We start from the raw sequence: 24571 nt of genomic DNA, 5'->3' as shown, positions 1-24571 counted from the left end.
GATTGATGGTTCGGCCCTGGCCTGGATTGCTAGTTTTCTCTCTAATTGCACCTTTCAAGTCTTTTCCTCTACTTCTGCTTCTTCTATCTTTACCTCCCCTCACGGTGTTCCCCAGGGGTCTATTCTCAGTCCCCTTTTTTTCAACCTTTATGTGAGACCTCTTGCTTTCTTGGCAGAGCAAGCAGGCCTCACAATCTATTCTTACGCAGACGACACGCAAATCGTCTACTCACTTTCCACTAATAAACATCTACCCACGTCTTCCCTGCAGTCTGGTCCGAAACATATCTCCAACTGGATGCACAGACATAAATTAAAACTAAATGGGGACAAAACAGAGCTGCTCCTATTCGGTCCAAATACATCCCTATGGGGCCCGCAACACTGGCCTCCTCAGATGGGCCCTCTACCTACCCCTTCAGCCACAGCCCGCAACCTCTGGGTTCTTCTTGACAACCAGCTGTCACTGAAGCAACATGTTGTAAAAGTCTCTGCCACCTGTACCACCATCATCAGGTGGCTAAGAAAAATCACATGGATGCTTCCAGCTGATACCCTGAGGACCGTGGTCCAAGCCCATGTCACCTCACGGATGGACTACGGGAACATTCTACTTCTGGGCGCCTGTAAGGAGGTAATAAAGAAATTTCAGGTGGTTCAGAACATGGCAGTTCGCCTGATCTGTAACTTACCTGTCAGGTCCTCGGCTACCATCCATCTGCGCAAGCTGCACTGGCTGCGAATTGAGAGCTGAATTAAATTTAAAGCCCTCTGCATAATGCACCACATTAAAATGGGTAAAGCTCCGAAATACTTTCCTCTTTGGTGCAGCAATATGTCCCCTCCCGCACGTTAAGATCTTCCACACAAAACAAGTTTCAGATCCCGCGTGTCAACAGAGCCAAAATGGGCGGTCGCTCGTTCGCCTTATTGGCACCTTCCCTATGGAACTCCATGCCTCAATTCTTGCGTTCTGAAGTCTGTTATCTAACATTCCGTAAAGGAATTAAGACCTGGCTTTTTAATACTTAACATGCATGCTCATAGTCTCCTCAACTTAGCTCATCTTCTGTTTGCTTTAGCGCCGGGAAACCTCCGGGTAGCTGCGCGCTCAATAAATGCAATTATAATAATAATAATAATACTCCATTACACACCGTGTATAACTCATCAAGGGCAGTGACTAACTGTTCTTTGTGTATGATGACTTTACCAACTGGACCAGAATCAACTCTCTCCCAGGTATATTCTTGCTGATATGCAGGTTGCATCTCCGGATTTCTGATGCAGTTCAAGCCAGTTACATTTCAGCAAAGGCTGGTGAGACGCTTCAACAAGGTGACATAGATTTTGATGATTCATTGTCATCAAACCATCTGCTGACCTAGGGGAACCTATGAACTAGCAACCCATCTACCTGCTCCATTTTCCAGTCAAGGACATCGAGAAAGCCATCATTATCTAGCTTACTAGGCATCTGGAGAACTAGAACCTTCTGGAACCCTCCAAAGACAGCTTCAGAGCTAACCACAGCACCAAGACAGCCCTAGTCGCACCCACAGATGACATCAGATTGCTGCTAGAGCATGGAGAAACAGCAGTCCTCATCCTCCTCAACCTCTCAGCAGCTTTCGACTCCATATACCACCACACACTGATCAACAAACTCCACCAAGATCGGAATCCAAGGAGAAGCCCTCAAGTGGATCACATCCTACCTCACAGGAAGAATGCTGAATGTCATCCTCCCTCCCCATGCTTCGCTCCCCAAGAACATCTGCTGCAGTGTACCTAAAGGCTCATTCCTCAGCCCAACCCTCTACAACATATACATGACACTGCTGGCCAACAACATCAAGAGCCATGGATTCAAAATCATCTCCTATGCCAACACCACTCAATACATACCCTCCCTGACCAACGACTCAGCGACCACAAAGGTCAGGTTCCAAAGATGCATGAAAGACATGGCCATCTGGATGATCAACAACTGTCTCAAACTTAACACAGGCAAGACTGAAGTATTCTTCTTTGGCAAAGGCAAGAATACCCTCTGGAACAAAGAATGGTGTTCACCTGAGCTAGGCCCAACCCCCAAACCCACCAAATATGCCCGCAACCTTGGCATCATGCTGGACAGCCAGCTATCCATGATTAAGCAGGTCAGCACTGTCTCCTCCTCTTGCTTCCTCACCCTCTGAATGCTAAGGAGGGTCTTCAAATGGCACCCACCCAACACCAGGCGAACAGTCACGCGGGCACTCGTCACTGGCAGATTAAACTACGGCAACTCCCTCTATGTAGGAATCACTGTCCAACTGCTGACTAAACTCCAGACTATCCAGAACACAGCAGCCAGACTTATCCTCGACCTCCCCAGAAGAACACACATCACCCCTCACCTCAGGAAACTCCACTGGCTAACAGTCACTAAAAGATGGCAGTTCAAGCTGCTCACCCACACCTACAAGGCACTACAGAACGAAGGACAGGCGAACCTCAACAATCGAATGGATTTGCACCAACCTACCAGGAAACTCCGCTCCGAATCCCTCTCTCTAGCAGCCACCCAATGCATTTCCCGGACGAACAGTGGAGGCCGCTCTTTCGTCCGCCTGGCGGCGAAGGCTTGGAACCACTTTCCCCTGCAACTCAGAACCTCCCCTTCGCTCCAGCGGTTCAGGAAGGACCACAAGACCTGAGTGTTTGACAACACCACGGGTAGTATGAGCATGGTCCCCCAGCGCTTCAAGTACCTCACAGGTAATGCAGCCGCTCTTCACATATCTTGATTGATTGATTGCGCTTTGCCCCCTTCTTTACAAAGACGCATGCAAGCTGTTGTTTCCAGCTCCTGTTGCATAGTGGTGATCTCCATAGGCAAAGGCGAAACTCCACATACAGCCTTCATTCAAGCATCTCTAGCCAGTAAAGTAGTTCCATGGCTAAAAGAGTTGATTATGATAGCGACCTGTGACCCTGTAGCTCTTTACTAAGAAGTGATGTCACACTAGATTCACAGGCACATTGACTTTCCACAGATTCTCTGGTTCTCTGAGTTTTGAACTTGCAGGCTTATTTTCTATTTCTTGTCGCCTAAAATATCTACGTGAAGCATTTAGCCCTGTGGCCAAGCTGAAGTTGCCACAGGAATACGGGTTGGAGCATGCACTAATAGCTTGTGTAGTACAGCCTGGAGGAAAAAGCCCTGTGAAAGCCAGTCCACTCATACTCACATCCACTCATACTCACATCGAAAATACATTTACAGGCACTCCCTTGCCTAGGGACGGGGAGCTACAGCAACAAAAGAAGTGGAGGCAAAGGCAGAAAATGGTGCCAAGAGGTAAAGTCATCCCTTTCTAAGGGAAACAGCACCCATGCTTACTTGCAAACAACTCTGCCCTATATGTCTGGCTTTGCAAGTGTGATTTGTTTCCATGTTTTGCAATCATATATAACAGGGATTAAAAAAAAAACGTTTAGTTCAACAAATGTTTAGCTCCCAGGATCACGCTCAGCAAACTCCTCTATTTCCGATTAGGCGCAGAGAGGTAGGCGACAAATTGTAATTAATACTTGTCTCAGAAAGCTATTGACTTTCGATTCACTCTATTCCATGTGTTTGCAGTGGCTTAATGGATACCGCATTCGCCTGCTGACACAGGAAAGGACGCTTTGAGTTGTAGACGAGGCACGAGATGTGCATGTGTTTTTGGGTTCCGAAGCACACCTCTGTAGCAGAAAAGGCCACTTTTATTTATAAGATCAGGCAATTAAATTTTAATATCCAAAACTCATATCACATGTTTATTATATATTTCCGAAACCATACACATTTGAAAGTTATGCCAAAATAATCTAATTTCATTTCAACTTATTTCTTTGTAACTGTTTTACCAAAATCCTTTCATAAATTTCATTTTATTAACTCACCCCATATTCCAAAGATTTCAACTTACTTTCTTTTTCCTTTTCCTTTTTCCCATCCTGATCCTCCCCCCACCCTCTCTCGTGAAGGACGATCAATGTCCGCTCTAGACATTGACCTCCCACCTTTCATCTTCAAAAACGTGGATAACAATATTGCCTGTCCTATCGTGGCATTTTAAATTAAAAGTTTCTTCTCTTTTTTTTCTAACTTTTTTTTTTTAGGGTGGGTGGGTGGGCCTCAAAACAAAGTTTTCCTGTCACAAAAATGGCGCTCCTGCTGTTCCTCTGCTTCTGACACCCGTTGCGCGCTGCCGCCCCGTCGCCCAATCAGAGCCCAATCAGAGCACTTGGTCTGTACAAATCGGGCGAAAATCCCCAGGGGAGACCCCTTGCCGCTCTGCTCCCCCGTGGATCTCATTGTCCACTATTTTTAATAAACAAATGTTTCCCTCCCAGACTTCCACCCTGCCAAAACGGGATGCTTCTTATGAATCTACTGGTACAGGAAACGGGTTGAAATTGTTTGCTGAGAGCTAATAAGAGCAGAATGTGCTACTTTCACCGTCACAATCCTTCAATGGCTTGATGGATAAAGTGCTGGGATTGAGTGCCAGAAAGGATGAAATATTATTTATTTTTTATTAACAAGCACATACGAGCGGTAGATTTGAACATTATTTTCAGTGCATAAACGTTTTTTAACCAACAAAAAATTGAAGGTACAGAAGATGCATGAATCTCTGTGAGCCAGGGAGACAAGGATGCCTAGACAGAGAAGATGCAACTCTGCAGGGACCATTGAGAGCCATGGAGAGGAGGAGAGCATTGCAGAGAATGGGGGGGGGGGGGGGTGTTGGGGGGGGGGGGGGACGGCGGGGGCATGATCCGCAGAGAGAAGGGCAGGACAGAGAGGTTGTCAGGACTGCTATGAGCTAGAGAGAGTTGAAGAGACAATCTAGTGAGGTTAAGAAAGTAGAGACATATGGAAATAAATGGTGGGCGATAAAAATGAGAAGGGAACTGTTTGTTAAGCAGATGTGAAAAAACAAAATGCCATCACTCAACTGGAATGGAGTCTGTGGCTGAAGTGTGTTACCCAATTGCCTTGTCCTGTGGTGGGAGGAAGCAAAGAGTGAATGGTAACTGAACAGACCAACTGATGAAGAGAGCTGATAAAAAGTCTCTACATGTATGTATCACATATCTTTTTTTTTTTACACACAATAGTCCATTGAAGCATCTGAAGCTGTCTCAAAGTCTGGACCTAAAAAGATACACATACACATGCACATTAAACTTACCCGTTGGGGAAGTACAACAGTAGAACTATTGAAGCGCACACAAATAGCTATAAAATGAGATTTTGTGGACTGTTCTATATAGAGAAAAGACATTGTAACAACCTTTTTTATGGCCTAAAGTGACAACGCAGCTTTAACCAGACAATTATTTGAGCATCATAGATATGGAGTAAGGCAAGGCTGCACAAATCGCTGTGTTGTCTTGCTCTGTGCTAGGGAGGCATTCCATGTGTGTTGGGGTGGATGTTTCAACGCAACATCGAAGGATTTTGTTGCTTTCCTAGATTTACAAAACAATGCAAACCTGGGACGTAATGAGGAGGAATAACTTTATTTTTCCTCCGTTTTCCTCTTTCCATCTGCGGCACACATGGAAAGAGGAGAAAACCTCTCAAGCTTGTTTTTGTGTTGGAAAAAACAATCCTGCCGACAACACAGGCACCCTTGCACCATGGTTAAAGGGTAACTCCGTTGGCACTAGGGTGCTGAAATGGTGCCAGTGATGGGGGAAACAATAGGAATACACCATATTAGATAAACACGGTGCATTCCTGCCCTTTCACTTTGACGTAGGGCAGCTCAACACGGTGACTTGCTGCGTTGCCCTAGTCCAAATCCCCATATATGACGGCCTTAGTACTTGCCCTCCACACAGCTGTGATAATTTTGCTTATCTAGCTGCCTGTGCTTGAACCTTCAGAGATGAACACATGACAGTGGAATGCTACTAAAGTATCTTTGATAACTAGATCATTTATGCTGTTTTTCTCAGGCAGCAGCACAGATGGGAGGAGGGCAGTCTCTAACTTACATGGATTTTGGGGTCTGGTTTGATATTGCAATTGCCACCTGACATTTTAACCTACACCAATAATTTTGCGCAGTTCTTTGCTTCCGAACAAGCACATAGTTATTCCCATGCCATTTCCCTGTAATGCTTCACATTACCATACAATGGGGTATATTATCAAGGGGGGCGATAGGCACTTTTCGCCAGTATAGCGGCCGTTTTCGGCCGCTAAGCGGCGGAAATTCTATCGCTCTATTATCAAGCTGTCGCTAACAGCAGTTAGGGATTGGTGTCACTACAACGCATGCTTTTACATCGTATGCCTTTACAACGCGGTTTTTACCACGCAGTCCATTACAACGCATAATGCTTTTAGGCGCTGGATAGTGAATTATTTAATTTACTATTCCAACTCCAGTCCCCGTGGATAGCAGGGAAGGTGTTGGATAGTAAATTAAATATATTCCCTATCCTAGAGCGCCCCCCAGCGAAATGCGTTGTAATGGTATGCGTTGTAATGGTTGCGATGTAATGGTAGTGCATTGTAAAAAATGCGTTGTAAGTGATGTTCCCCGCAGTTAGCGACAGCTTGAAGGCGATAGTGAGCAGTTTGGGGCCCGCTTTGCATGTCAGCGTTATTTATCGCTAATGACATACAAAGTGGGCATACCCAACCCGTTAGTGACTAAAAGCAGTAGATAACATCGCTATCGCCTATTCACAAGGCTGGCGTAGCAATGGAAATATTCCTGCTATCGCCAAAAACTAACGCCTGCTCTGACCAATTCTTAGCCATGTTATCCAATGGGAGGTGGATAACATGGCTAAGAGCATTTCGTCGCTAATGCGAGAATATCGCTGTATTCTCAGCGATATTCTCGCATTACGCCCCTATCGCTGGATATTTTAGCGCTATGGAGAAAAACGTTGCTAATAGCATGTTGTCTCTGCTAAAATATCCAGTGATAGGCAGCGATAAAAAAAGCCGCTAAGCGCATTTAGCGATAAATATCGCTAGTTGTTGGTAATATGCCCCAATGTTCCTTTAAAGCCAGACCTATTGGCATTGCTAATGTCTTTTACATTTTTCTGGTTTTTGGAACGTTGATGGCATGGCCAGTTCAGTTATGCGCATTGATCAATCGAGATTTTAAAGTGGGCTGCTCTTAACTGTGACAATTGATGACTTTCAATAATGCTACAGAACTCTATAGGATAGTTCACACTTTTTCCTTCTTTGTGGCTGAAGGACAAAACATGGCTGCTTAATGGATCCTGTTCAGCAAGATACAGGGGAAAGTCATTTTTATTAGGAATGGCTATTTCCTGCAAAGAGCTTTGGACTTTCAGATTAATCTTCCGATTAGAAGGATTGCCTGAGGATAAAATAACAAATTCGCGCAGATACCCCACGGAGGACAGGTCTGTAGCTGCCTGCTCTAATCTAAGACAACAGCTTTTCCCCTTGGTGGGTGGAAGTAATCCGGGAACTGCTGGAAAAATTAATTGAGGTTCTCTGGGGTCGCGTGTTTAAACTACAGGCATTCCAGGCCGCGCTCTATCCTACTGACATAAACCACTTTTCTTCGATTGTTTAAATAGTCTTACTCCTTGTGGTGTTTTTTTTTTACCAGTTTTTGACTTTCACACATCACAGCTGCTGGTCTTGCAGCGAGTATTCAGCAGGAAGCTTCCAGAATATGCAGTGCTGAGTGGAGGTGAACTCTGTTCAATTCTGCATGAAACAAAAGCGGCTCTGGGAGCTATGGAAGCTGTAGGGTGACGAAGTGGATGAAAGTGGCAATGTGACCTTAAAGAAATGCCCCTTCTTTTTATTGTGAATACTTTTGTTGATTGGGATAGGAAAGGTACATTTGGGAAAAACTATCAAAAAAGCCCCCCAATACTGCAAACATTAGGGGCCTATTTTACAATATTTTGACGCATTGCAGGGCTGCAAACCTTGCTGCTGCGCTGCCGTGCGTTAAAATAAAAGGTCAGGGGCCTCATTTATGAGGCTGTGCGTCACTTTTACGCCGCCGGTGCGTCACTTTTTTGACGCACCAGTGGCGTAAAAAATGCACCTTGTTGCTCCATATTTACAAAGTGACGCATCTAGGTAGATGCGTCACTTTGTAAACCCCTGCGCCACATTATACCTGCGCCAGGTATAATGTATGCAAGGTGGGCGTATTGACGCAAGGAAGGGTCGTAGAAGTGACGCAGTGAAATCTATGAGATTCACTGCGTCACTTTTAGGACGCCGTTGCGTCAAAATCTTGCACCTGCCTCACAGCAGGCGTAAGACTGATGCAGGCCCTTTCACATGGGGCTTGCCCCGTGTGAAAAGACGCATTGCTGGAGTTGTGTTACTTTTGTGACACACTCCAGCAATGCGTCACTTTTGCGCTTACAGATACGTCAGAAATACTGACGTATCTGTAACTCCCTGCAACATGATGCGTCATACATTAAATGTGACGCATCAGGAATGTCGCAAGGAGTGCGCACTGAGAAGTGACGCATTGCTGCTTTCACGCAGTGATGCGTCACTTCTCATAAATGAGGCCCCCGGAATGAGCCATACCTACAAGATACGGCGCCTTCCTGTACTTCTCCCCTGCACCGGCACAAAAACAGCAGCGGTGCACCAGCGCAGACACATTTGCGTCATTTTGCAAGGGTGGCTGCTCTGATGGGATGATTGTTTTTGTGCAGGAAGGTGATAAACAATAATTCAAGGCATTTTCCTCTATCTATAGGTGCTGCAGAATGTAGCACCCATACAGAGAGGAAAAAACAAGGAGAATGCGTCAGAATCTTACGCCCCCGGGGAGACGTAGGATTCTGATGCATCCCAGGATTACAAAATGTTGTCAATCTTTTAATATCCATAAGTGCTGTGTAGGAATGCCCACAGCAACACCCATGGAACACCCTTTTCATGCAGAGTTACGCATGAAAGGGAAACATATTTACATTGTCATGAAAAGTCACGCAGGGTGACTTTACATGGCCTTGTAAATATGGGGAAGCCAATTGCACTGTCAGTGAGTCAATAAAAGTGATGCACCGGTGGCGCAATTGGCTTGGAAATAAGCCACTTACTTAGCGCATGGTTCAAACACCATGAGCTATAAAAAAACCTTGGGCCTTGCATCAAGCTTGCACCATGCAACGTGGTACATACACAACGCAAAGCTCCAAGTCATATTCATGAAGCTACGAAAAGCCACTTTGCGTGGCTTTGAATGGCATCATAAATAAGGAGTAATGAATGCAGCGTAAATCACTGCTTTGCATTACTATGTGCAAGGGAGGCATTCAATGGGAGTTGCAATGGGTGTTCCCATGCAAATCCCATGGTTTTTTAATGCATTCCCAGATTTACCACACCTGGTAAACCTGGTAACACGCCAAAAAGGAAAGCCTCCAATAGGTGAGGCGCAACAAAGGGAAATATCTTTATTTCTCCTCACTTTCTCCTCTTGCTATGTGAGCTGCATTTTGAAGCACTCACAGAAAGAGGAAACACCTCTATTGATTGTTTGGGTGCAGGAAGGTGCCCCTTCCTGCACCCAAACAATCCTGCCTACAATACAGGCACCCTTGCACCACTGTGCAAGGATGCCTGTGTTGGTGCTAGGCTGCCGAAATGGCACCAGCACAAGGGTACAGGACAGGAATGCACAGTTGTGGATAAAGATGGTGCATACCTGCCCTTTCCCTAGTGGCGGCCAGCACAGGTAAGAGCCTTGGGGCAGTGGTGCGGGGCAGGATGGGCTACATGAAATACAAAATAAATAAAACCACTTACCTTGCACTCGCCGCATCCTTAACTTGGCAATGAGGCGGGCGCAAGGTAAGTGTTTTTTTTATTTTGTATTTTTACCTATCCCATTTTCTTTCGACTTCCTCCTCCACCCCTCTCACAGCTTCTACCTGTGCCGGCTGCCCCAGTCTGTCCCTCTGTGAGGAAGGGCAGCGTCCTCGCTGCGCTGCCTTGCGCCACAATTCCCATAAATATGCCCCCTCATTTGGGCAGGGCAAAGTTATGAACTGATAAGTAGTCTGTAAATATTGAAACAGAAGAGCAAGCACGTCATGCGGCTGAATATGGCGCTATACCTGAGAGGCAATACGCCTCAAATTCATCCAGGGAAAGGAAGCTATCATTTTGGATTGTGACATTAAGGCATTGTGGGAACATAATAGGCATTGTGGGAGATCAGTGTTACCTATGGCACTCTTCTTCATTAGGATTTATATCAAGGACATTACCTAAAAGAAAGAACAAGGGTCAAGTTGGACTTCCTCCGCTGCATCTTTGAAAGGTTAATTTTGGCCTCTCTCTCACCTTCACTCCCAACCTTTGACCTCTGACTCGAACAGGTCAGTGATAAATGAAGAGGATGATTACATGCACTAGGATCATGTTAATTAGTCAGTAAAGAGAAACAGAAGAAAAAACTCAGAAATGTTAAAAAACAACAATCCCTAATTCGATCCTGGCCGGAGATGGGAACGTTTGTATTTGTTTATTTATTTATTCTTTTGCTTAGCTGGCTTGAGGCTCACGCTGACTCGCAATGGGGGAATCTCTTGCTTGTGCTGGGGAAGGGAAGAGTCCCAGGAGTACCAAGAACCATATGTGTGTTCCTCGCTTCTTTTTGGGATCCATGGGCAGAGCAGGTCACACATATACAGTGCTCCTCCACATAGTAGATTAGGTTTCTATGCGCATGAATCCTGCATTATGTCATGAACCCTATTAATATGTGTTCACACTTCCCACCTAGCCCTGCTTAAGAAGACAGTGACACCCCTGATTTTCTGATCTTTGCATGTTTTATACTTCTTTGAAGGTTCTCCTGTTGGCACTGGGGCATACTCATTTCATTACCAAAAATGTGACTCTTTTTATTATTATTATTAGAGTCTTATATGACTCACAACTACCTACACTGGGTTTCCTGGCGCTTTAGAATCAGGTCGGGTCAGACAAGGCCCCCCTTGACTCAGAACATCCAGGTCTTTAGCTGTTTTCGAAAGTTGATCTAGCAGGTGCAGCATCTCAACGATTTAGGTAGGGCATTCCACAATTTGGAGCTCCAGTACGGGAAGCACCGGCCTTCCGTGCATGCCAGTTTACCACTGGGGACTGTGCACAGGCACAGGTCTCTAGACTGGAAGGCCCAAGACCACTAATATGGTCTCACCAGTTCTTGGAGGTATCATGGGCCGATACCTGACCTTGCTCAGTGCTTATAGCATAAGGCTTTTTATTGATTCTGCTTCTCCACCGCGAGCCTATGAAGCTCCTGGAGGATGGTGGATGCCAAGGTACGTTCAGGAAGTCTGTAGAGCCGCCTGGCAGCTGAGTTCTGGACTACTTGCAACCATCTGATGGAGGCGCTATCTGCTCCCAGTTAAAGGATGTTGCCCTGGTCCAGTCTCAATAGTATAAGTGCCTGAATGACAGTCAGTTGGCCTGAAAATGGAAGCAGCCATAGGATTTTTCTCAGCCATTTCAGGACACCTAAACAAGTAGCAGCTACCTTTCCCATCTGAGGCTTCATGGACAGCTTCTCGTCCAGCAGAAAGCCAAGGTTATTTACCTTGGGTGCTGAATCCGGAAGAGCGCCCAAGGTTTCTGGCTAGTGCTGTGGAGCCCAGAGCAAGGGTTCTTTCCCATCACCAATACCTCGGTCTTGTCTCAATTGAGTTTCAGCGAGTTGCTGTTCATCAAATTAGCAATTAAACCCAAGCTGGAGTTAAGGTCTCATAAATAAATGATAAATAGAGCCAGACTAAAGGCTGATCCTTGGGGGTCTTCAGAGGTAAGCACGGACGGTTTGGAAGAGGCACTGGCTGAGAAGACCTGGAGAGTGTGATCTTTAAAAAAGGATGTCATCCAGGATAGAGCAGTCCCCTGGAGACTCAGATTTGCCAACCACTCTAAGAGAATGACATGTGACACAGTACTGTAGACATTAACCGCAAATAATGGGAGAGGGTCAACCATATCTACAACTCTGCCACCCCGAACCCCCTAAATCACATTTATACACACAAGGAGGGGTGGAGAGACTCAAAAACACGTATAACACCACAAAACAGCACACCAGTTCTAGTCACACTCACTGATCACGTTCTTTGTGTATATATATGTTGGTTGGTTTTGTTTTGTGTCTTTTATGCTCCATCCTGAGTGTGGCTACACCAGGGCATTTTGTAAGCAGACACGATGATGAAGTATGTCACACACTTCGGTGTGTGAGTGAGGGCAGTATCCCAAAACAGTTGTATTTTTTTCTGTTTTGTGGTGTTATACGTGTTTATGAGTCTCTCCACCCCTCCTTGTGTGTATAAACAGTACTGTAGACCGCACTAAGCTAAGATCAAGTCAAATCAGCATGGCTGTGAAGGATCTGAGTTGCCACATTTTAGATCTGCTCTAGAAACTCCAGTCGATGGTTCTTTTTCTCAGCATGAAAGTGTAGGAGAGAAATCTTAGCGGATCAATCATTTCAATTTCAAATCACTGGGGCTCTTAAGAATCACAGACTACCAATTAAGGTTATTTGGTTTATTACAAAGTCAAAAATAACGGAACGTGCAGGCACCTCAAAATGAGGGTGTAGAAATACATTGGGACTAATACAAAGCCAAATCCATTAATAAAAATTAAGGCACAAGATAATTAGTTCAAGAATAAGAATACAGAAGATTAGGGAACAAACGTCAAAGTTTCCCTGCATGGAAAGTTCATGGAAATAAAACATGAATCTGTCCCTATACTAGCACTAACGTGACATTACTAAATAAGCATTTTGTTGGGCAGGATCCGTTAAGGTGTCAGCATGTGAAGTCTTCCTTTGAAGTCTCTCCACTTCAGTTGGGACAGGTAGTATGAAGCTACAGAGCTCGTTCTAAGATGCTCTTTCCCTCTTTCAAGACAGAGAAGAAATGTGTGGGGCACCTTTCTCTAGTTATGATACATCAATAGCACAAGTGGTTACCCAGGATCCTTCACAAATCATGCCATCTGGTCAGGCCACACCCTCATAGGTACTTTTCCATTGTGCAGCGATTCTCCCGAACAGTGGTGAGATGACCTTGATTCCCAGGCTCTCTCTCCGGTGAGAAAGTACAGCAATCCTCCATCATCAGTATCAATGCTCAATGTATCCCCTTCTCTCCTCACCTAACTTCTAAAAAAAAGACATTATTCTAGCTAACAAGGATGATTCTTCCACCTGCAACAGAAATGTGAGAAAAACAGAATCCAACATGCACATGAAACTCACTTATTAACTCTGATGCAAGAGCTTCCAGGGAAAATGCATGTCAGGCCTACAGAATTCAGCTAACATAAGAAAAATAGAACATGAGCATTACAAATTTACATAGAAAATGAGGCACATTCCATTAATATTCCTACCAACATATAAAATGACACAATTAATAAAAACGCTCAGTAATGAATGGTCAGTTGCGCTACCCAAGTGCTTCTGTTAGTGTTTCTGCTGGGTACATTTGATTACTTCACATTAATTCTTCACATATTCCAAATAGTGACCTAAATACATTGCAATCATGTTATCATGTTGCAAGATTCTAACACTTCAGTTAATACAACCTAAGATTATATGCGGATGCAGTCTACACGTGTGATTATAATGCACCCCTACAATGAAAGGTGTTTTTTTGCGCTGTATCAGTCTTCATCCAGGAGCCGTCTGAGGTGTTCTTGGTGGATTTGGTACTGTGTCCCGCTCTGAACACTTATTGACAGGGATGTTGAAGATTTTGGGGCTCCACAAAAGAGTAGTGTTGTTTATTAACGTTCTCCAAAAATTTGGACATGACCGGAAGCACTGAAATTGGTCTATGATTAGTCCAATTGGGGGAGTCCAGATTAGATTTCTTCAGAAGGGGCAAGACCATGGGGTGCTTCAATGTTTTTGCAATATGCTCCTCTTGTAAGGAGGAGTTGAGAAGTCCCACCAAAAGCGGCATTATGTCAGGGTCCGAGGTGCTGAGCTTGGCTGGGCGGAAGGGCCCCCCGAGAGCCAGAATTTATTTGTTGAAGCAAGGAAAGGAACAAGGGGAGGTCCAGTGTGGTCCATGAATACAATTTCTTGGAAGCATCCGCAGGGAATAGAAAAATTTAGTGCCAGAAGCTAGGGAACTGAGATCAGCTTAAGACAAGGCTTTAAGGTCCTAGATCCCAACTGAAGCTTTAGAGAGTTTAAAATACCATTTGAGGAAAACCTGTTAACAGCTTTTTCAACACACTACTTATACACTTATGTTTGTAAGCTCGATGATAACAACAGTTGCTGTTGCCATGTTCAAAGGTACTCATCCTTCCGGCGTCAGGTGGGCAAATAGTAGAGTGGGTCAAATTGTCATCAGGAAAATACGTACAGATCTCCCACTCAAACTTAGCCCTGAGCTTTTTTGTGGGCATAATAAAGCAGACATTGCAGAAGGCACATTAGCCCTTCCAAGCTATCCTTCAGAAATGTAAACCTGTGACCCTCAAGTAAGTTCAGTAGTAATCTAAAATATGTTATCATGTTCGGAAAGTGTGACCTGCAGGTAAAACAGAACTGTCTCCAGCCACCAAATTCACCTCCTTATCTGTCATATTGGTACGGCAAAGTGTGACCTACGACTTTCAATGTATTTCTGCAGCTGGTGCATTCATCAGACTTTCTTTCCCAATAGCATCATAATAATTAACCTACAGGTTACATCCAACTCTGCTGCATGTGTTAGAACTAAGCAATGTTAACTGACAGGCACTGGAGCTGTGACCTGCAGATTACGCACCGATCTCTGTAGTAGACACTTACATCTCTGAGTTTGCTCATTAGGAATGGAGGGTTCAACTTCAGGTTGCACAGTTCTTTCTAACCAGTGCTCAACTCACTGAGCTGTTACCAGGTCACCTTGAGTTCCTTTTATTCAACTATCAGAGACCTCATTACTCCATTTCAAGGTAGTACATGGAAGCCCTAGTATACTACAGATGAAATAAGGAGCATTTGTATGATACATTTACAGTACGTTAACTTAATGAAGCTCGAAGAAGCCTATTAACTCCCAGAGCTATCTTACCAGAAAGAAAGAATTTCTTCAATGCCCTACAAAGATGCCTGAATCAAAATATTATTTATGAGCACTTTTTCTGTTTAGTGTTGTTTTCACAACTTACACTAAAAGTCACAACAGACATGCATTGCGAGAGCTCTAGTATAACTGTATACTGCAAATCATAATAGAGGTGCATTGTGAGAGCATTATGATGTCTAAGCACTGAACATCAGGACAGAAATGCACTGTAAGAGTTTTGTGAATGCTGCATTACTGAGTAACACATGCATAATAATAGCTAGGAAAAGAGGTGCTTTGTAAGAACTCTTTAAGTGCCTGACTCTTTTTGCAAACAAATAAGTGGATTCCTCTAGAGGCCTCAATACTGGTGTGCTAGTGCATAATGCAGCACAAGGTAGAGGCAAATTGTGTGAGCTCACTTGAAGTCTCAGTAGTGGATTCTGCAGATCAGGACAGATGTGCTTTAGAAGAGCTCAACCCCAGGATATCGATGCAATGCGATGCAAGCCAATGTAGAGAGTATTGGCATGCCTCATTATGAAAGTGGAAGAATGGTACATGTTGATGCAAAAGAGCACAGTGGTCAGTTTTGATGGCATTTAATTCCAAGTTGTGGGTTATCAAGGAGAGGCAGGACACTACATTCGTTAACTCGTGGAATGTGGACTGGGCCTCTGAAAGAAAATAAGCAGACAAGGACAAAGGCGAATCAGGTCACACATGAGCTTAGAAGATAGATGATTTTGAACAGGTGGGCAGAGCAAGACCTAGATGAGGAGCAACAAGTGACTGCAGCCAGGCATGCCAGAGGGAAACAGATGGCAGGGCCAGAAAGTGGTTGGCTGTAATTATGCAGATGAAGACTGCTTTATGCTGGTAAGATGTCGAAAATAATGGACATGAGATTCCAGGCAGCTAAACACAAAAGGGATAGCCAGAACATAATGAACAACACACCACAGAGAGGAAAGTCATGTACTATGGATGGCATTAAAGAGCATTTGGCAGGTAGTAGACCAGTGCTTTCCAAATGGTGTGTCACAACACGTTAGAGTGTCGTCTGCTGTCTGTAGGTGTGTCACACAACATGGTTTAGGCAATGCGGTCCAGGCATCATGCAGGACGGTACTGCGCATGCTACTGATACATTACCTGTTCCTGCGAAAGAGGAGGAGTCTCCTGTGGCTGGGCAGCTTTGTCTCTTTTGTGGTTGGGTTATGACCCAACACAAGGGAAGAATATTTGGCCCTTTTTGCCCTGTGATTCTGGGGAACCATACAAACTGCAATACGGATCGCACGATCTATATGATCACATGTCCGTGCTCACTGAGGTACGTGTGCCACACCATACCATACGCTGTAGTAAGCAATCCACATGCCTGACCAATCACTTTCTGAGCGCCAAACATCAGGCAGATGACATGAGATGGGTGATACTTGAACACCCCATGATCCCCCAACATGTGACTGATATCTCCAGATTTCTGTTTATCAGGGAACAAAGGTGGATTTTCAAAACTCAGGACTGACATAGAGGGCCTGAATAACACTATTCCGTGGGTCGAGATCTGACCTATCTACGGCACGCTTAACAATTGCCACACTAATGACAGCAATTCTGAACCAGATTCAACAAAAGTGCCTGAAACCAGTATTTTTTCCATTGGCACGCCATCATCGACCTGAGTGTCACCGCAACCCAATGGGTAATGTGGTGTACTTGTATGACAAAGACAAAGTTGAGGATGGACATTCTCTTGGCTTCGATACAGCTGCACAAAATTTGCCGTCAGCACTGTGTATATATATATAAATATCACAATAGGTTTGACGTCCTCCACTAGTTTCTTCATTTGGTAGACTCCGAAGATGACAGTGCGACTATATGAAGCCTTTTGGCTCTAAGCACAATCCCTTCTGAGCACACACGCTTGTGTTCCTGTAACAACCTGAATACACATTCAATCCCCGTCTAAGGCTCTATAATTTATAGCACCTATATAGGTTGCATAGAACTAACATAATCTTTTCTACACAATCTTGTAAAACATTTCTTTACATAATCTTGTCTTATAATTATGTAATCTTATCCAATATAGAAAATGGCGTGATATGACATAAACAAGTTTTTGATTAAAGATAATGATGATCATCTTTATGAAGAGTGGGGCTAAAAGTAAAGACGGAATAAGGTTTTCCCCCCTTGTTTAAATATTCTCAATACACGTCGCTGAAATTTCGCGACTGGTGCTGTTGCTGCCACTCCGCGGCTCCAAAAGAATACACACGCGTGTCAGCCTACAAGCACGCATGCGTGCTAAAGTAGCGTCAGGGTACGACGCACTAACATGAATCTGCAGTCCACAGTAAGCGAGGTGCCAGATAGGCACATGCGCGTTCTGAGTTAAAACGAATAAGAAAAGCCAATGTTTGAAGGAGATGCGAGGTCCGCGCATGGTCTGTACATGCTCCAATAACAGAACGCATGAGAGGCAAGTCATAATGTAAGCACAAAAACGCGGGCTTGGTTTGGTTAATTAGTTAACGAGATCTGATCAGGCCAATCAGCTTCACTATAAGAAGGGACTAAACACCATCCTCGGTACCTCCCACACTGCTCGCAGACTGCGAAGAGGTACCGACGGATAGGTGAGTCCAGACAAGCATTTTCAGGTTGTATTAAGTGGTTGGTTTTGTTGGGTTCTAGTTTGTTTCTTAGCTTTTATGTCTGCTCTATCCTTATAGCTCCTTCTTGATAGAAGCAGTACTCATAATCATTAGTAGGGGTAGAGTATATTGTTCTGAACCCTGGGCTCTATAGTCAGTACTGAAAACCACTGAAGTTGGTTTAACACTAACACTTTACCTATGGTTCTAACAATTACTTGAACATCACAACATGGCTGATCTCTCACTATAATCCTGATTTAATCAATTTTGAAGGAATATTCCAACAATGCCTAATCATCTTATACCGGATTGTGCCTACAGAGACAAGTGGGCACAACAAAATACAATAGCACATAAGACCAAACCTTGGTTTGATTAAAGCAATTATCCAAGTTCTTGTCAGTCTGCAGCCGCTAATGGTTTTGAATGTCATGGTCTATGGTCGTTTTGATAGAGGTTTTATCTTGTTGCGAGAGTATACTAGGGGTACATAAGATGGATAATGCGATTACCCTTTGTCCCCGTGTTCTCTCTCTTATCATTAGAGCGGGGCCTCAGCCACCGAGCAGTTGCCGGGTGAGGTGAGGCTCACTCCCACAAAATGCTGGGTGAGTATTCTTCAACTGTTAAAACTATAATTTCCCAATTAGAATCATGTATTAAATGGTCATAGTCGAATGCAATGTATGATCGACTAAGTGATATGGTTAACCTCCATGTTTGGAGCATATTTTCTGTTCATCACTTCAAGCTTAGATGCTTTATTTTTACAGCACTTTCCTTTTTTTCCAGGGATGAAGAAGTATCTCTTAAACTACACATACATGGGATAAATGTCTGGTAGGGTGGTAACACACCACTGATCTATTTTCTTCTGTTGAATGAATTAATGTTTAATAACTTTCACTTATGATTTTTGCAGTAGCACACTTCACTTATAAGGTCCTGAAGAAAGCCGAGCCATTGAGCTATACAGCTGAAACATGTCGACCTCACTCGTAGCCAAAAGATAGTAAAAATCATCTCAAACTATCAGGCGGTTTTTATCAGATGGCATTAGGACAATTCTTAATAAATATATTTTTTGTCCTTCTAGTCATTTTTATTACACACACGTTTATCACTTGTACTGCACTCCATCAGTTCTCACATATCTTGAAATAGTGGCTGAGACCTTCTGAGAGTAGGAGGTCTAGTACTCATGTACATTAGCCTTGGGACTACTTTGGCTATAGGTGACCCCTCTCTCTTGGTTTTCCAGATGACGAAGTTCCGCCAAATGGGTGGGCTGATGGAAACTATTCTCAGGCCAGGTATTGGACAAGCTATGTAAAACTGGTGAACTGTGTATCCTCTAACATTGGTGGTTCCTCTGTCACATCAAATAGAGCGGTTTTCCTCCCTGTAGTTAGTCTGGTCCTTTTTGCCTTGTGTCAAATCCCCAAGCTCTAGTTTTCTTTCTGTCTTTACCCCCAGTCAGATTAGGGGCAAATCTCCCAATCGGGGCAAACCTCCTATTATCCCCCAGTGGAGTACAAAGACTGCATTTCCACATATAAAGGTCGATTAGGATCGCGGACGGACTTGCGTCCGTCCGCGACCCCAGAGCAGGAGGGAACCTCTGCATGGCATGCGGAGTTCCCTCCTGTGCAATTAGGATGTGACCGCAAGGGTTGCGGTCACATCCTCTATTTTTAACATTGCGGCGGGTGGAGCTTCAAGCTGCACCCGCCGCAATGTCAAAAATGCACGCATTGCATTTGCATGCAGTAAGTGGCAGGCACCGAGGGTTGCCTGCCGCTTTCTTCATGCAAATGCAGGGGGGTACCATAGGTACCCCCCATGTGCACCCCCCACCCCCCCTTCACCTAGGGGGCCCGCAACGGGCCCCCGCAGTGAAGTTCCGTATGCTTTTCCACAGCAGAAAACCCGCAGCGGAAAAGCATAATTTAAAAGCCATCCTAATATGGTGGACGGTGTCTGGAAGACACCGTCCACCATATTAGTGCTTTTCCGCCGTGGTTGTAAGCCGACCTCGGCGGAAAAGGTGCGGACGGAAACCAGGACCCACTAGCCATTCTAATGTGGCGGTGGGTCTTTGGTCAGTCCGTTGCGGTTTTTCCGCATCCTTGGGGCCGGCGGTGGCTTCCGCCGGCCCCGAGGATGCGGAAAAACCGCAATCATAATGACCCCCTTGGTGTGGGGGCATGGCCCCTCTGCATTGTGACCACCTCACTCCTTAGTTGTTTTTTTTCCAAAGAATCCTTGGTGTCTAGTTGGATTTCTACCCCTCCCACTGAGGGAAGCAGACTGGGGCAAACCCCCAATCTGCATCTGGAGGGGCACAAATACTGTAGTTTCCCCCTTTGAGGTGAGGGCATGACCCTTTGCCAGGATAGGCTGGCGTCCACTTTTTTGTTTTTAATTTCAGGGCCCTGGGAAGCACATGGGGGAAATCCCCAAATCTGGTTCGTAGGCTGGAAAAAAAACTGTATTTCCCCTTATTGGTGTTAGGGCATGGCCCTATGCCAGAGTGGGTCACTCCACCACTGTTGAAAGTAAATTCTGTTGCGGCTAGTGGACTTTCAGCTCCCCTTGGGAGCAGAATAGGGGAAAACACACCCACCCAACTCCCCAGGGGACAGAAAGACTGATGGTACCCATGAGGTGGACCAAAGACCCATGGCCTGGGAGAGCAGCCCCCGCAAAAAAACAAATTCCTTGAATCTAGCTTTATGGATTCCTGCTGGGTGTTTGCCCTTTGAGGGTAATCCCCAAGCAAGGATCCACTACAGAGGTATATCATTGAGAAGGGTACATTCTCTTATTTTCAACAACAGCTCGCCCATTGAAATCAGTGCTTGGCAGCTGAGATATGCCCCTGAGCACCGATGTAAGGAAAACTCTTTGAAGTTCATAACGTCAGCGTTCCATGTGTGCTGTTTATCGTAAAAAAAAAACTGGAAAGCTATTCCCAAGCACCCGAGCCTGAAATAGAAAAAATAGAATCCCTCTGCTGCCAACACCAGAAGGATTCTCTGCCTTGGGTGCTTGAACGTGACCTTAATGTCAATCGCATTTGGCCATGGGCCCTCCACATTGAGGTTATATCAGAAGTAGATAACGGCTTAATAGCAGATCCAAATAAAATACTACATTAAGCAATCCTTAAGGATTCTGAAACATATTACAGTACTCTAACCAGTTCCATTAACTCCCACTCTAGCAAAAGTTTCCTACTGGAATTATTATAGTTACTGCTCCACTACAGGACTGTAGCACAGTTGCTAGAAGTAATGGAAAATATATGAGTGGGAATCAGCACTGGTGCGAGTTTACAACGTGCATTCAATCAATCAATGAGGGGTTTATATAACATGCTACTTACCCGTGAGGGTCTCAAGGCGCTGGGGGGGGCCCGGATCAGTTGAAGAGCCAGGTCTTGAGGTCCTTCCTGAACGTGTGCAGGTTCAGGGAGCGTCTGATGTTCACAGGGAGCTCGTTCAAGGTTTTGGCTGCGATGTAGGAGAAAGCTCTCCCACCGGTTCTATTTCTGCGGATGCTGGGAACCTCTGCCAGGGCGAGGTCGGCGGAACGGAGGTTCCTCTTGGGTACGTGCATTATGCCAGCAACGATCAATGCAAGTAACTCTTATCTTGCAAAAGTGTTTGTACGGGTAATCATTACTGTGTAACACATTACACAGTCCTCAGTCCCTTTCAGTTTTTAATTCTGCCTCGTGTTTCCTTGTCCATATTTACTTTTTTTAGTGTGAACTGCCGCTCACTCCCAAAACTTAAAGCGGATATATTTGACTCCTTAAATAATGAACATCCTGACGCCATCTTTTTAACTGAAACATGGCTCCATGAAATCTCAGGCCCTGATGTAGCGGCTGCACTTCCAGCTAGCTATTCTATAGTTAGAAGAGACCGTGGAGGTAAATTAGGTGGTGGGTTGGCTATAATTTTTTTTAAATGTGTATAAGTGCAAATTTGAAAAACTTGATTGGAAAGATAGTGAGGCTATGTTATTTAAATTTGCCCTTAGCCACACTTTGAGATGTCTGCAGTGACAATGCTCATGGCTACAGATGCTGAAGGGGAAGAGGATAGTGATCTCTCCCTGACCTCCTGGCAGCTAAGGAGTAAGCATGGGCGAATTTTGCGAATTCGCGATCCGCGAATTTGCGAATTCGTGATCCGCAAAATTCGCGAATTTGTGCGAATTTGCGGATTTTGGTTTTTTTGCGTGTTCGCGGGGTTTTTGCGTGTTTGCGGGGTTTTTTGCGTGTTCGTGGGGCTTTTTGCGTCTTCGCGAGCCGCTTGCATAGCGAAGTTACCCATGCTGTCATTTATGGGAGAGGGAGAGATAGATAGATAGATAGATAGATAGATAGATAGATAGATAGATAGATAGATAGATAGAAAGAGAGAGAAAGAGAGGGAAAGAGAGAGGGAGAGAGAGAACGAGAGAAAGAAAGAGAGGCCAGATCTCTGAAGGGCCAGATTCCTGAGTTGCCCCTACAGAACATACAGCTTTTTATTTTTAGCAAAATGCATATGAAAATTGTGCTGTAAAGGTCTCTTTTAGTTTACCCCCTCCTGACAACTCAAAATGAGTGTATTTGCCATCCTCTCCCTTCTTCCTGTTTTTTATATCTGTAAGTGCTTCCTGATGAGGTTTAATTCCTTGGACAGGTGCCTCGTTGCCTACTTGTAACTATTCTCTGACCCTGCTTCAAGGGTCAGAGCAGGGTCAGAGAATAGTTGCAAGTAGGCAACGAGGCGCCAGGAAGCAATTAGCAGCAGGTGTCCATGTTGAAGTTAATTTGTTTAAAACCCTTTTGTAAAAGGTTACAAAGAAATTAGGTTCAACTTTTGCACCTGCTGCTGTAACCTTTGCTTGGCTGAAAATTCGTCCCCGCTGATTCGCGGATTTTACCGCGATTTCGCGAGATTCCCGGATCGCGAAATCGCGGAAAATCCACAAATTCGCCCGCGAAACGGATTTTACGCCCACCCTTACTAAGGAGCAAGACGGGTCAGTGGATGGTGTGGTCCTATCGCCCACCCTAACCCCAGAACAGCAGAGGGACTGTCGCCAAGTGCTGGGTCAGTTTGCCCTCCTGTTCTCCCTGACCCCAGGTATCACCAATTGGTGCGTCCATGATGTGGACACTGGAGATAGTTTACCTGTGAAACAAACATTTTACAGGGTATCTGACAAGGTCAGGGCCAGCATCAAGGAAGAGGTTTCCAAGATGTTGGCGCTAGGGGTGAGTGAGCCCTCCAGCAGCCCGTGGGCTAGCCCAGTGGTCTTAGTGCCAAAAGCTGCTGTGCCAGGTGCCACTCCAGAACTCAGGTTTTGCGTGGACTACCGTGGGCTCAATGCGGTCACGAAGCCTGACGCACACCCCATCCCCAGAGCTGATGAGCTCGTGGATCGGTTGGGAGCTGCCCAGTACCTCAGTACCTTTGATTTGACTTCTGGGTACTGGCAGATTGCCTTAACTGATGGCGCCAAAGAGAGGTTCCCATTCTCAATGCCAGAGGGGCACTTCCAGTTCCGAGTCATGCTCTTTGGGCTGAAGAATGCTGAAGAACGCCCCTGCCACCTTACAGATATTGGATACCCAGTTACTGACTGGGCTGGAGGAATTCAGCGCTGCATACCTGCGAAGTGTTGAAGGCTCTGCAAAGGGCAGGCCTCACTATCAAGGCCAGCAAGTGCCAGATAGGGCAGGGATCTGTGGTGTACTTGGGATACCAGGTGGGGAGCAGCCAGGTGGCGCCCCTACAGGCAAAGATTGATACCATTCTGGCTTGGGAACCCCCCAAGACCCAGACAGAGGTGAGAGCCTTTTTAGGTCTCACTGGGTATTACAGACGGTTTGTCAAGGGATATGGCATCATCGTTGCCCCCTTGACAGAATTGACATCTAAGAAGTTGCCCAAAAGAGTGAACTGGACCGAACCCTGCCAGACTGCTTTTGATGCCCTGAAGACTGCCATGTGCACAGCACCGGTACTCAAGGCACCTGATTTCTCCAGTGAGTTCATAGTGCAGACAGACGCTTCAGAGCATGGTGTGGGGAGCAGTACTCTCACAGATCACTGAGGAGGACGGGGATCAGCCTGTGGATTTCATTAGTAGGAGACTACTCTCCAGGGAACAGAAGTGGAGTGCGTTTGAAAGGGAAGCTTTTGCTGTGGTCTGGGCCCTGAAGAAGCTGAGGCCCTACCTAATTGGAACTCACTTCTGTGTTCAGACCGACTACAGGCCCCTGAGGTGGTTGATGCAGATGAGGGGGAAGAACCCAAAACTGTTGAGGTGGTCTATCACCCTACAGGGAATGGACTCTACGGTGGAACACCGCCCGGGTACAGAACACGCCAACGCTGATGGTCTGTCCAGATTTTTCCGCCTTAGTGAAGAGAATTCCCAAGAGGGTAGGCAGTTCACCCCACTTTCAGCTGGAGGGGACGCGTGTTAGACCTGGCATCTTTGGCGTGGTTTCCCCTGACTTTTTGGCCTCTACCTCCTTTATTTTTGATGTTGTGCTGTATTTCGTATTTTCCAGGTTTAGAAGCTTTGGATACTCTGCCACTGCTGATCAGTGGCAGAGTGTAAGTGCTCCCTGTGTAAATTGTTATGATGATTGGATATACATGATTGGTATATTTGTATCACCAAGAAGTCCCTAGTAAAGTGCACTGGGTGTGCCAGGGCTGGCGATGACAAATGCT

This window comes from Lissotriton vulgaris, chromosome 1_1 (assembly GCF_964263255.1).
Source record: "Lissotriton vulgaris chromosome 1_1, aLisVul1.2, whole genome shotgun sequence".
In the NCBI taxonomy this organism is placed as follows: domain Eukaryota; kingdom Metazoa; phylum Chordata; class Amphibia; order Caudata; family Salamandridae; genus Lissotriton; species Lissotriton vulgaris.
The sequence above is the reverse complement of the archived record's forward strand: the minus strand, read 5'-3'. Positions refer to the sequence as shown.